General features: G+C 43.4%; 1 protein-coding gene across 1 annotated transcript in view; it reads left to right on the forward strand.

Moving 5' to 3' along the window:
- BAZ2B (bromodomain adjacent to zinc finger domain 2B) overlaps positions 1 to 14,525 on the forward strand; it is a 172,780-nt gene that overhangs the window by 9,504 nt on the left and 148,751 nt on the right. Inside the window, 1 exon segment of the mRNA XM_044302621.1 lies at positions 10,975 to 11,075. The gene's annotated coding sequence lies outside the window, so the exon portion shown is untranslated.

Here is a 14,525-nt window from a genome sequence, read left to right on the forward strand (position 1 = left end):
TATATAGTTAATGGAATTTATCATCATTTTCTTTGGCTTTATCTCGTCTGGCTATATTCCCTTTTATATATATATATATATATATATATATATATATATATATATATGTATAGATATATATATATATAGATATATATATATATATATATATTCCAAGGCTTGCTGTAAAGTTGGATTTTGACTCATAAGAAGCAACTTCCACTAGTTAGCGCTGGCGAGATGGCTCTCTTTCTTGGAAGATACCTTTTTGGGCATTAGTTTCCCATGGAGCATTGTCAATACGTATCCATACCAAGAAGTACTTTGAGTAAGTCTCCATACAGGACTGGTCTCCTTAAAGGGCTTTTCCGGTATTTTTATTTCAATAGGACAGCTCATTCCTATACACTTGAAAAGGAACGAGCCATACCAATGAAATGAAAGGGACAGCTTGTAATTACACCTGCTCACCACAGCATGCAGCGGTTTGTGTCTGACCGATCCAGAATGCGTCTGGATCTCCGACCGACCCCATTATACTTAAAGGGAACCTGTCATCAACTTTATGCTGACCTCACTGAGGGACAGAAATGCTGATGTCAGCGCTGTGTCACTCATGAGCTAAAAGTAAGTGGTTGCTGAGAACCAGCATCATAATCATTTCAGCCCAGGCCTTGAAAAGAGTCAAATCTACCCGAGAAGAGTCCTGGTTATTCCTAATCTTCTGCTCTCCTGCCCATCTGCTGATGATTGACAGTTCTCTCCTAAAGAGAAAGGGAGAAAACTAGGTAGAAGACTGTCTGTCAGTCATCAGCAGGTGGGCAGGAATAACCATGACTCTTCTCAGGTGGCCGTGACTCTTTTCCAGGCCCAGTCTGCAATGATTGTGATGTTGGTTCTCGGCAACCACTTACATTTAACTTTTAAATGACAGACCGCTGAAATCAACTCTCCCGTCTCTACTTTATTCTGCCGTTAGTATGGGCAGCATAAAGGTGATGACAGGTTCCCTTTAATGGGGCTGGCGAACATTCTGTCAACATCCGGTTCTCTGCCAAAACAGCCTGCTGGAATTCAGACCACATGTGTGAAACTAGCCTAAGCGGCTTTGAGGGAGAATAGATACTTTTGGGGGAGGGAGGAGGGAATATGGATTCCACTTCACATTTTAAGGGGGGGGGGGGGGATAATGTATAAGGACAAGGGCGCCCCCATATGGATGCACCCTAAGCTGCATCCATACCATAATACTAATCAAATATAACATGTCTACCAATTTTTTATGATTATGTTTTCTGTTGTTTCACATTTCGGTCATTTTTATTGACATTTTTTAAAGCGTATGAAACGGAAGTTAGACCTATGTTTCATTTGCTGTCAAACTGTTGGTAATACTATTGTCTTATGTGTCATTGTCACTTAGGGGTTTAGGACCCCCCCAATTTTTTTTATAAATGACCTAGCCCAGTGATAGTCAAACTGCGGCTCTCCAGCTGTTGCAAAACTAAAACTCCCACCATGCCCTGCTGTAGGCTGAAAGCTGTAGGCAGTCTTTGCATGCTGGGAGTTGTAGTTCTGCAACAGCTGGAGAGCCGCAGTTTGCCTATCACTGACCTAGCCCAATGTAAGGCAAGATATATACTATGAATAGTCCTATTTAGCGTAATCAAAGGTCTTATGCTAGACCATACAATGGAGATTGCCTCATGATTTGACTCGACAGCCTTAAAGGGAACCTGTCATGGTGGACATGGTGTCTAAATTGCAGGCAGCATGTTATAGAGCAGGAGGAGCTGAGCAGAGTGATATATAGTTTTATGGGAAAAGATTCAGTATAAGTTGTAATTTATTCATTTAAATCTCTGCTCATTTGGGTCTTTAAAGTCCAAGAGGCGGTCACATATAGGACCACCTCCTGTACAAAGCCCAGAAGGAGCAGAGATTTAATAAAGGAAATGCAAGTGTTGCTGAATCTTTTCCTATAAAACCATATATCAATCTGCTCAGCTCCTCCTGCTCTATATCATGGAGTTGACAGATTACAATGCATTTTCCTGGTGACAGGTTCTTTTTAAGGTCTCCATACATATTAGTGTACTATTGGCCGAGCCCGCCGAGAATGACTGTTTGGCTGACTGTCTAATACATGGAGAGCTCCCGACATCATCTGTCAGGGGAGAGAAGAATCGGGCGAAGTGAATATTTTCAGACAATTCTTTTGTTTTCCCAGGAGATAAGTCACTGCCAGAAGTGTCTGCCAACGGCGTCCTCCATTCTCCCCATTGAATACATATACATGTTCGGCAGAACCGAATGTGTTTGAGGGAGTTGGTGGAGATAGCTGTCGGTCTGTAATTTGGTCTCGTTACAATACTGTTGATATCAATCACCTAACCTCTCACTGCTGTCTGCCTGGTATAAGTCTAGTCTTGACAGAGCATGTATCCTGGGATAAGTGGGTATTAAGTTAGGGATGGACCGAGAGTAATTTTGACCCTTGGGCCAATGATCATGGAGCGCTTGTCAATCACCCTAGATATGATGCACTGGTACTGGGTTAAAGTATAGCAGTTTAGTAGTATCTATCATACTTATCTATTGCATGTTTTCTCAGACCCTGCACTAAAGATGCTCATACACCTTAATTAGCTGTCGGACAAACTGATTTGATCGACAGCTCTTTCTCCTGACTCCCCTATATGATTGCACACTCAGTTCATCTGAGAGTATATGTGCGTTCTATGGAGAGAGAAGAGAAAGCTGCTGCCAGGAGTCACTTATCTCCCAAAAGAACAAAAGGATTGTCTTCTTCTTCTCTCCCCTGACATTATCTATAGGGGGAGAATTTGAGGGCCCTATATAAAATAGAGCCCAAATTGTCAGAAGATGGGGCAACACAAGTAGGCAGGACCAACACAAGCCATAAGTAGGCAGGGACAACACGAGCCATAAGTAGGCAGGGACAACACGAGCCATAAGTAGGCAGGGACAGCGCGAGCCATAAGTAGGCAGGGACAGCGCGAGCCATAAGTAGGCAGGGACAACACGAGCCATAAGTAGGCAGGGACAACACGAGCCATAAGTAGGCAGGGACAACACGAGCCATAAGTAGGCAGGGACAACACGAGCCATAAGTAGGCAGGGACAACACGAGCCATAAGTAGGCAGGGACAACACGAGCCATAAGTAGGCAGGGACAGCACGAGCCATAAGTAGGCAGGGACAGCACGAGCCATAAGTAGGCAGGGACAGCACGAGCCATAAGTAGGCAGGGACAGCACGAGCCATAAGTAGGCAGGGACAGCACGAGCCATAAGTAGGCAGGGACAGCACGAGCCATAAGTAGGCAGGGACAGCACAAGATATAAGTAGGCAGGGACAGCACAAGATATAAGTAGGCAGGGACAGCACAAGCCATAAGTAGGCAGGGACAGCACAAGCCATGTTGAATTCAGGAGGGCACCTGTGGCTTCTTACTTGGTGCATAAGTACCTGATGCTCTTAGCATCAGCATTAATTAATGCTCAGAGCATCAGACCATTATGTACCTGGCTAGTGGTACTGTTTATTAGTGGCTTTGAGTCATAGCGAGGGATCTAGAGGGTCGGCCATCTCTGAAGCTAGGTTCACGCAGCAAAATCCTCGGCAACAAAAATCAGTATCAGATTAGTAGTTGAAAACAGGTTAAGCACCCCCCTGGGCATCAACCTACTGGGAAATTTCCCTGTAGGGTATATGGCCCGGGGGCTTACTGATGTTAAGTATAATGGGACAGGAGGCTTCAAATTGCTTAAAACATCAAAATGTATTCAACCTTTGAAATGCCCGCAGTTCCCTCTCTGAATGTGTCTCATCGGATCTTGCTTATGCCCTTGCCACAATGACATCCCATGGGGCTGTGATATAATCTATTGTGAATTGTAGATCCTGTGTAATCTATACACAGAGGTAAGATCTGTCATTGTGATCCTGACTATAATGATAAGCAGATCATTGCTGTAAAGTGATCTGTACAGACCAAGAAGTGGTACCTATTATCAGGTTTAGTGGCCGGTATCAAAACTTCAGGATTTTATGTTTATAGATTAATGGCATGGAAAATTAAAAATAACGTAATCAAAATTTCTAAATAAATATGTTTAACATAAAAATGTAATTTAAACAATCCGTTTAAGGCTAGACAGCACATTAATTGTGCAGCCGGTGCTATAGTGTCATAGACATTTCCATTTGCTTGCTCTCCTCCTTGAGTGTCTGCAGCTCCACAGTAACAAGAAGTGATAACCAATAAATAGCCCATCGTAGACATGCATACTTTGCACACTGTTAAATTGCAAAAATGTCACGAATAGGGCAAAGAAAAGAAAAACATTCTATGGTATCATCGAGCAGTCTATAGAAATCAAAGACAAAATTCTTGATAAGGAATAAGAAGGATTACAATAAGGAAAGTTTATCTTTAGATCTTTTTTTTTCTCTCTCAGAGTAATTATTAATTGCTACTGAATATAGTGGTTTTCGTTTAGTGTGACTGGACTTTCCCAGCACTATGACATTCTTCCAGTATTTTACATATAGTATATGGTAAACAGGTATTTTAATACAACACACCTAGAAATCCTAGAGAATTTTTTTTTAAGTATGGGGCTTCTGAGCCACAGATATTTCAACACAATACATATTGGTGGCAGGTGGCTTGTAGGCACTAATAAACACGAAAAAAACGGATGCTCAACTTTAGTAATTTTCCGCCCCCCCCCGCTGCTGCGGATTCCCTGCTGTTCTCCACTCTCTGTCCCTGCTCGGCATGCTGGCGATGCCAGGAATGGCCTGCTTAGCCAATCACTGGCCTCAGAAGTGACCTGCCTCAGAAAGTAATTGGCCAGGACCCACTGCATATGCGCATATTAAGCAGATGTCAGAGCCTTGAATTGGTAGGGGAGAAAAGCATGTGACCAAATAGGCCAATGGCCTTTGGCCAAGCAATAGTCAGACCATTTATTTATTTATTTATATACATAGTTACACAGAACTATTTATTAAATTATCAACACTTGAATCAATGTTTCTGTACTCATATTCTGCATTGATACATTATATTTCTATACATCAGACACTCTGTATCCTGACCACCTGTTCAGTGTATTGGCACTATTTTTCTATATACATTCAATGTATAGTACCATGTGTCTATACATCTTGTGTATCTGAAGAAGGGGCAGATTCCCCAAAGCATGTTTTGCTTTAGAAAAAATGTATATTGTTTGAACTACATGTGGATAGAGCCATTACCGTGGATGTTTTCTGTAACACTTGGCATTCACAATATTAGGCCTCGTGCACACGGCCGTACTGTGTTTTGTGGTCCCCAAATTGCAGATCCTGGCTGTGTACTTTCTGCATTTTGTGGAATGAAAGGTCTGGCAGCAGACAGTGGATTGGCGGGGGTGCCAGGCATCGGACCCCCACCATCTCATAACTCTCTGAGTACAGATGTCATAGCTGTTACCTGCAGTCCTATGTAACACCCTACATAACACAGTAAATTATTGTGTTATGTGGGGTGTTACATAGGACTGCAGGGAACATCTACTACGTTATCTGTACACAGAAAGTTGGGCTGTTACAAATTTGCCAAATTTAAAATGCATATAATTATAATAAAAAAAGACTTGGAGGAGAATACAGCACCACATGCCTCTTACATCCAGGGACATCTGCTGTCATGTAGACCTTCTCTTTCCTCTTCTCCTGCGTCTGACCCAGACCACCATGACAAATGCTTTCAGCCGCATCTCTTCTCTACAGAGTTTGTTACACAAACATGTTAGATTTCTTAATTTTTCCATCAATCTCCCCACCCTAGGTGTACCAACAATGTCATCCTGCTGCCACTCCCAATACCGTGCCCACTGTGCTCCCCTATGTCCCAGGTACTATACTGCTGAAAAAATAGTGACCCCCAGTAGACATAATGGGGTCATTTATCAAACTGGTGTAAAGTAGAAGTGGCTTAGTTGCCCATAGCAGCCAATCAGATTCCACCTTTCATTTTCCAAAGGAGCTGTCAAAAATGAAAGGTGAGATCTAACACCAGTTTGATAAACTATCCCAAAGATCCCTATAGTGTCTACAGCAGCTATAATGTCCCCTAGAGTGCCCCCAGTAATAATAACATCCTATATTGTGCTCCAGGTAATATTGCCTGAATAGTGTCCTAAAAAATAATGTTCCCTCATATGTCCTGTAATAGAAAGGCCCCTACAGTGCCTCCCCAATAGCAACGTCCCCCAGACTGCCCCCATATAGTCATTTCCCCCACACTGCCCCATATAGTAATTTCCCCCACATTGCCCCCATATAGTAATTTCCCCCACACTGCCCCATATAGTAATTTCCCCCACACTGCTCCATATAGTAATTTCCCCCACACTGCTCCATATAGTAATTTCCCCCCACACTGCCCCCATATAATAATTTCCCTCACACTGCCCCCATATAGTAATTTCCCCCACACTGCCCCCACACTGTCCCATATAGTAATTTCACACACATTGCCCCCACATAGTAATTTCCACCACACTGCCCCCATGTAGTAGTTTGCCCCCACACTGCCCCCACAAAGTAATTTTCCCCCCACACTGCCCCCAGAAAGTAATTCTCCCCCCCCACACTGCCCCATGAAGTAATTTGCCCTTACACTGACCCATGAAGTAATTTGCCCCCACACTTCCCCATTAAATAATTTGCCCCCACACTGTCCCCGTTAAGTAATTTGCCCCCACACTGCCCCATTAAGTAATTTGCCCCCACACTGCCCCCATTAAGTCATTTGCGCCCATGTAATTATTTGCCCCCGCTGTCCCTGCAGTAATATGACCTCCTTTGCCCCCAAAGTTGGCACATACACAAAAAATTTTTTTTAAAATAATGAAAGGTTAATACTTACCGGTGTCCGTGATGGTGAGGCAGGCACACATACATCTAAGCCCTGCGCCCCGGCACAGGCGCGTGATGACGTCATCGCACATGATTACATCATCACGCACGCCTTCCCCGGGCTTTTACTTACACATAGGCCTCAGGCCTACTAGGCCTGAAGCCTATGGCAGTGATAGGCAGTGGGGCAGGGAACTATGTATTCCTGTGCCCCGCCGCAGTATGTGGGCATTCGGGTCCCCCAGTGATGCCGGGCCTGGGGCTGCCGACCCGAACGTCCCTATTATAATCCGCCACTGTTTGTGTGCATGAGGCCTTACAGAGGTAATTGCTTCAAAGAAAAAGTATTCTGTAATATGGTTCTGTATGAAGCACCATGGAGGGCCTACAGCCCCATATGCCCCTGTATCAGTAGGATATGCTGGATGTTCGTTTTTCAGAATTGATCTGTGTAGTATAGCTAGATGGAAGATACTGTAAGCTGAGCTGCGGACGTTTATAGTACGTTCCACTTTAAATAAGTTCTGTCTTTTGACCTGTTTGCATTGTTATTTTATCTGAGAGGGTGTTGTCTGTGAGAAGCCTCTACTGTGATTCACCTGAATGAAGACATACAGTTCCCTGTACATTTGGGCAGGTCACTTACCTTGTTTATTACATACATAAGTATTTGCCATTCAGCCCAGAGCCGCAGACATAGGCTGACATAAATCTAGAGGGAGCTACATTAGTGCCTGCGAAGCATAATTGCAAAGTGCTTCAGTAAACGGGAGACGGTATATAAATACTAAATATTATTACTATTAATAGGCGCTTGGACGGTTAAATCAGCGCTAAATCACAGCGCACACTCCTGCTGTCATGCTCTCGCTGCAACGGAACCTTTTGTTCAGCTTCTATATCAAGATTTTTTCTTCTTTTAATACCTATTTTGATTTTTGAAGGGTGTAGAAGCAAGTTTTTTCTATCAGTGATTTTCAAGGCCTGGAGAAACACCGCTAATTCTTAGGTTTGGTCTCAGGAACAGGAAATGTTCTTTGTTGTGCAGAACTAGGACAATAGCTGCAAAGATATTTCACAATTTAACTGTAAAACTGACACTTTTTTTTTTTTTTTTATGTTTCATTTGGCATAAAGACACATCAACCGGCAAAGGGTGTGGGGGAATTGTTGCAGCTTGTATAGAGCAAAAAAAAAGATAAAACAAAGAAAATAAAAATGTAATTCAAACTGCGGGTGGGTAAAAAGGAGAGGTCACAGAGGTATCTGTAGTGGATTTTTTTTTAATAGAAAGTCATATTGCCAGTACCGTTTTTGTGTGATATTAATTCATGGTTTGCTAATGTTGTCCTGAGATGGCAAAGTCTTGGTCACACCATCACACTACCTATGGTGACTACCTATGGTGGATCACAGTATGTTCCTTCACCTTAATAACAATGAGGGAATATACTAAGGTGGACATTTCCTACACCATTCTAAAAGTGTCCCTCCGGTTTAGGAAAAACAATTCACATACACAGAGAACCAACAGAGCACCTACATGGTGACCTCCTTTTCACCATTTAAGGTGCAGATTTGCTGGTTCTCAGGTTCCTCTTCTGTTATCCAAGATGGCCACACCGCTTTTCAGACTCATGTATACCGTGCATCAGTATTCCAAGACACTTCATGCTTGTTCCGCCTTGCTCTTGGACGTGAGGCGTTTTGGCCAATCTGAGAGCAGCAGGAAGTGTCTTAGACTACGAAATGTTACAGAGTGCATCAGGTAGTCTGAGAATCGGTGCGGCCATCTTGGATAGCAGAAGAGAAGCCTTGGAAGCAGTGGGTCTGCAGCTGAAAACATGAAAAGGAGGTCACCATGCAAGTGTACTGTTCACTCCCCGGTTAATGTGATCTTTATTTTTACTTGAAGTAGAGAGTCTCCTTAATTCGCACTCTGGTGGAATATGTCTTGCTGCGGATTTATGCTGTAAATTGCAAAGGTTTCTGACCAAAGGAATAATACATGTGTTGTTCTGTGGAGGTCCTGCCCCTTCCACCTAAATGTGGTCACTTTTTTTGTCACTTTTGAAAAGTGGTGCAAGGTGTGAAAAGTCACAAATATAGCATGCAACATAATTTGTGACTTTCTGCTCAATAAAAGTGGCATAAAGCCTTCAATAAGTTCCTCCAAATAGGACCCTTTTGTCCAAAAGGTTCCACTGGTTGATTTGTCTGTTCAGATTGAGGAATATAAAGTTTTTTTTGGTGTCCCATGAATATTTTTCCCAGCTCATTCCTTATAATACAGTCATGAACACTGCCTGTAGGTGAGGTTAGAGACATGTTATATCTTTAATATCTTGTTCTATAAATTCTGTCATGCTCTATTGTTGTGCCTAAAGGCTTTATCACACAGCCCGATCCTGCAGGCGATTGCTGGGAAGGAATCGTTCCTTCCCAGCAATCGCCTGCTCGCTAGCGGAGGAGACCGCTATTACATGCTGCAATCTCCTCCGCAGCATGGGGAGGAGCGATCGTTATGCCATTGCTCGTCCCCTTGTTGTCTAGTTATTTTCCAGCAGCAGATCGTGATTAGACAGCGCAATCTGCTGCCGGCAAATCGTGATCTTTCGGCATGCTAAAAGATCACGGTTGCCCTATGCTGGTTCATTGGGTAATCGGCGGCAGTATTACACTGCCAGATCATCGTTAACGAGTCTTACCTCGAACACTCATTAGCGATCATTTGGCAGAAAATCTGCCAGTGTAATACAGGCTTTAGGGTGAATTTAACAGTCCGACCACTCCAGGGAAGATCCGACCGCCATTTGAAGTTAGTCACTATCACTGTAGTCTGGTTGAGTCTCGAGGCCTTAAAAATGTCTTGTAACCCATTCAATTCCCACAACTGTTTTCTCATCTTTTCTGGAATATTTCCTAGACCTTCTGTGTATTAGCACTGTGTCACCCTCCACTTCCCAGAATACAAATCACTGTACAGATAAGAAGATTTTTCCGGACACTTACTGATTTCCATGTGTGTGTTTGCATACTGCCCAAGATGAGTCAGAGATCTCCCCATTCATTGCTCCTACACCCCTGCTAGATTTATTTCAAGCTGGCAGCTCAGGGGGAGTTGTCCTTTCTCAGGGGCCATGTCCCGACCGCTACTGCTCAGGGGGCGTCTCCTTTATGCTGCAGCTCTCTCCTTATCACAGCTCAGGAAGCAAGGATGGAAGTGGCTGGTGAGCATGTGCTTCCACTTTAGCGAGGTGGACAGAGAAATAAGAAAAAAAAAACAGCAGGTGGCGCTATACAGATACATTTTGTTGAATCACTCAGTGACTATACTAAATTTTTTATTACATGCAGCTACAAAAGTATTCAGATCCAGGTGCTGGTTTGAAAACTGCAGAATATATTTGGTGGGACAAACTCTTTTAAATTAGACCTACTGATTAAACCTAGACCACATTTCTTAAGCCATTGCACTGTAATATCAAAATAAAAGGGTCATTTATAAAATGAGAAACCGCATTCATTCTACATTACTAGTCCCATAGGGTGTTATTATTACACGTGTGGCCGGCCTGTGAAAACCAAAGCATGTACAGGTACAGATTGGCAATTAGCGGTGGGTAATGTGGTGCAGTTACCGCTGCTCGGACGCTAGTGTGTAATAGCCGACATAGCAGCATCAAATTCCAACAAACATTGTGCAGTAAGATAAACTAGAATGTAACCAGGTACTTGATAATAGTATCAGGGCCGCCAATAACTCTTTCTTCTCTGCAGTGTTTTTTTCATTATATTTTAGGAAGTTGCACTGTCACGCTCTTCGTCCTACCCCTAGTAACATTAAGACGGAGACGTGCTAGTATTCTGCTGCAAATTGTGCAACATACAGTATGTTCAGCTCTGTTGAGGTGTTGTGCAAATATTTTCATACCTTATAAATACATTCGTTTGACTTAAATCTTTCAGGAAGTTGGCAAGTGCTCACATAAAGTTGTATCTAGTTCTCTATAGAAGACAGTCAATGAGTCTTTTTCTTCCTGCTCTCTTTCTTAGAGAAGGGGATACAGCCCCGAGCCCCTGAACAGGACAGATTTGAAGCTTCTGCACTGAACCCATGAACATCTCCAGTGCTCATGTAGGATTATCATGATACAGTAAGTGTCATTTGATTTTATTAAACAGTTCATTACTGATCATGCAATGCTGCCTATCAGTAGAAAATAGCAAAAAAAGCATGTGCAATCTACTGTCTTTTGCTGTCTTCTTGAAATTTTGGGTCCTTAATAGCACCCATACTGCTTTAAATACTTGTCCTTTACTACAGAACAGTAAGACTTTGTTCACATAGCGTTTAAGTCTTCCGTTGGAAGATGTCCTGGCATTTACCTATGGCAGAAGGTTGTTACTAGTTCCACTGTCCCTCCATACCTTTCCTCTTGGCTCAACATGTGCTCAGATGAGAGGCAAAAAGGACTGTATATATGTAGTTTTGTGATATTCTATCATGAGATGCTTATTCTGTATGTGTCCTGGTAGGCCACCCAGTGGTTGTGATTTGAATTGCAGGATGGCAAGAGATTTGCTCACCTGTTAAATAGTGAGAAATTGGAATCCTTAACCAAATTCAGGTAAGGGTAATTTAAAAGGGTATTCCCATCTGAGACAATGGGGGCATATCGCTAGGATATGCCCCCATTGTCTGATAGGTGCAGGTCCTCGAGAACGGAGCAGGGAAGGTGGTGGCCGGAGGACCCCGGGTTTTACCGGAGTCCGGCCAACACCAAGTGCTCTCCCTGTAGTAGTGATTGGGACTGCACCGCTCTTGTGCGGCCACCGCTCCCATTCATTTCTATGGGGCCGACGGAAATAGCTCAGCCAGTGCTCGGCTATTTTCGACTGCCCCATAGAAATGAGTGGAGGGTGGCTGAGCAGGAGCAATGAGCCCTCCATAACTTTCGGGGCTCCAGAGGTGGGACCCACACCTATCAGACAATGGGGCATATCCTAGTGATATGCCCCTGTTTTCTGAGATGGGAAAAAAAAAACTTTACGGGTGGACAGATCTATACTTAGGCTTCAATGTTAAAAAAAAGAAATGTGTCCATATTTATAATTTTTTATGGGGTGCTTTTGTATAGCCAGACATAATTAGTCAACCTTTTTTTTTTAAATGGGTAAAAAAAAAAGTATAACGAGTAATAGCCTTGCAAATGACAAACGTGCACAGTCAGGTGAATGGAGCCCTATGGATATGTTTGGTGTACGCGCTTTCCTAATGCATATATAGAACATATATGTGAACATCGCCTTAGGCTACTTTCACACTAGCCTTTTTGCTGGATCCGGCAGGGTTCACCAAAAACGCTTCCGTTACTGATAATACAACCGTCTGCATCCGTTATGAACGGATCCGGTTGTATTATCTTTAACATAGCCAAGTCGGATCCGTCATGAACTCCATTGAAAGTCAATGTGTCCGATTGTGTCAGATAAAACGGATCTGTTCCCATTGACTTGCATTGTGGGTCATGACGAATCCGTCTTGCTCCACATCCCAGGACGGAATGCATTTTGGAGCATCCTGTTCTGTTCAGTTGCGTTTTGTCCCCATTGACAATGAATGGGGACAAAACGGAAGCGTTTTTTTTCCAGTACTGAGACCCTATGACAGATCTCAATACTGGAAAATATTAACGCTAGTGTGAAAGTAGCCTTACTTTACCTTCTCTGTATTTCTTTGTTCTCTCTGGATGCCTCCTTCTTCTCCATACATGATCATTGCTTTAATCCTTCATTTTATGGACTTGTGGCCTAACGGGTAGAGCACTGGCCTTGAGCAATGAGGGTCTGGAAGGGTCATGCTAAGCAAGTAGAATACCCATTGTCGGTATTGTCATTCAATAAGTTTAAATATTAAAAAATAAACCCGATATTTCTTAAAGGCGCCGGGAGTCACCTGTCAGCAGCCTCTCACAAGTCACTTACTCCTTTGGCACCGACATCGATTAGCGCAGGGTAAGGCTACGTTCACATCTGCGTTTTCCTTTCCGGTTCTGAAATCTGGCAGAGGGTCTTAAAACCGGAGGAAAACGCATCCGTTTGAATGTTACAACTGCTGCATCCGTTCAGAACCAGATCTGATTGTATTATATTGAAAATGAACATGCTATCCGGCATTAAATACCATTGTAAGTCAATGGACGTCGGAAATGGCACGCACAAAAAAACGGATCCGGCACCATTGACGTACATGGTTTTTGATGCCAGATTCGGCATGATCAGTTTTTCATGGTGCACACAAAAACTCTGCTTGCAGCTGTTTTATGTCCGGCATGGGAACGCAACAGAATGCATTCTGGTGCAATCCGTTCCGTTTTGTTCAGTTCTGTCCCCGCTGACAATGAATGGAGACATAACAGTTTTGCTCCGGTTTTGAGATCCTCTCTCTGATCTCAAAACCGCAACGGAAAACGCAGATGTTAAAGTAGCTTAAGTTCTATGTTGGATATAATTTCCTACATTTCGAGAGTCGTAGGGGAGATTTACCGTATTTCATACGCCGGTGTTAATCTAAATCTGAAGTAAGCTGGAGTAAGACGTGCTGAATTCAATAAGAGGTGCATGCTTCATTGGTGCCTCTCTGCCTGTCCATGCGCCAGAACAGCAAACCTAGATGTGCACAGTAATTTCCATCAATTTGCTGTGTAAATGATAGTGAACCTGTCGATGGTTGGGAGGCCTAAATCCCATACTCTTTCTTTACACTATTGTGTAGTTTGTGCAAGAAATTGTAACTGTCATGTGCAAAAATAGGCTAAAGAGGTTTCTGTGTCTGATTGGTGGCGGTCTGACACCGTGACCCCAGCCGATCAGCAGTTTGAGAAGGCAGCAGCGCTCGCAGTGGCGCCGCGGCCTTCTCTTAGCTTTTCCTAGGGCAATGACGACATGTTTATCGGTCACATGGCCCAGGTGCAGCTCAGCCCATAGAATTGAATAGGGCTGAGCGGTGATACCAAGCACAGCCGCTATACTATGTACCAGGTGAAATCATCCCTCGGCACGGGAAGAACCAAATGAGATTCGTGTTGTATCAATAAATTGCGTAGATCGTATTTGGATATTTTGAAGAAATCTCCTTGGTTTATTTGCAAAAGAACGACGCATTTCAGGGATTCACATCAGGTTATACAAATGGCTATACAATGTGCGGCGCTGTGCTTTGTAAGCAGAGAGAAGGCTGCGGCTCTCACAGGTGCCACGATGCCTTCTCAAACAGCTGATTGGCAGGGGTCCCCGGTGTCGGACCCCCACCGATCAGATACTGATGACCTGTACTGAGGATAGGTCATCAGTATTAAAGTCTGGGAAAACCCTTTTAATAGATTCCCTTCTTTTCCCATGAGATCCCCAAACAATCCAGAAGCGTTGGCTCGTACAGTATGCACTTTTGTATGTTTACCGCACTGCTGTGTGCACAGACGCTGCTGCAACTGAAGGTTTTTCGGGTCTGTCATAGACACTCTATGTGCCATGCAATTGAGCCTCCCTGGAGAATGAGTCTATAATAATATAGCGATGGAAGAAGCTACATTTATCTCATGGTT

Source organism: Bufo gargarizans, chromosome 8 (genome assembly GCF_014858855.1).
Source record: "Bufo gargarizans isolate SCDJY-AF-19 chromosome 8, ASM1485885v1, whole genome shotgun sequence".
Lineage (NCBI taxonomy): Eukaryota > Metazoa > Chordata > Amphibia > Anura > Bufonidae > Bufo > Bufo gargarizans.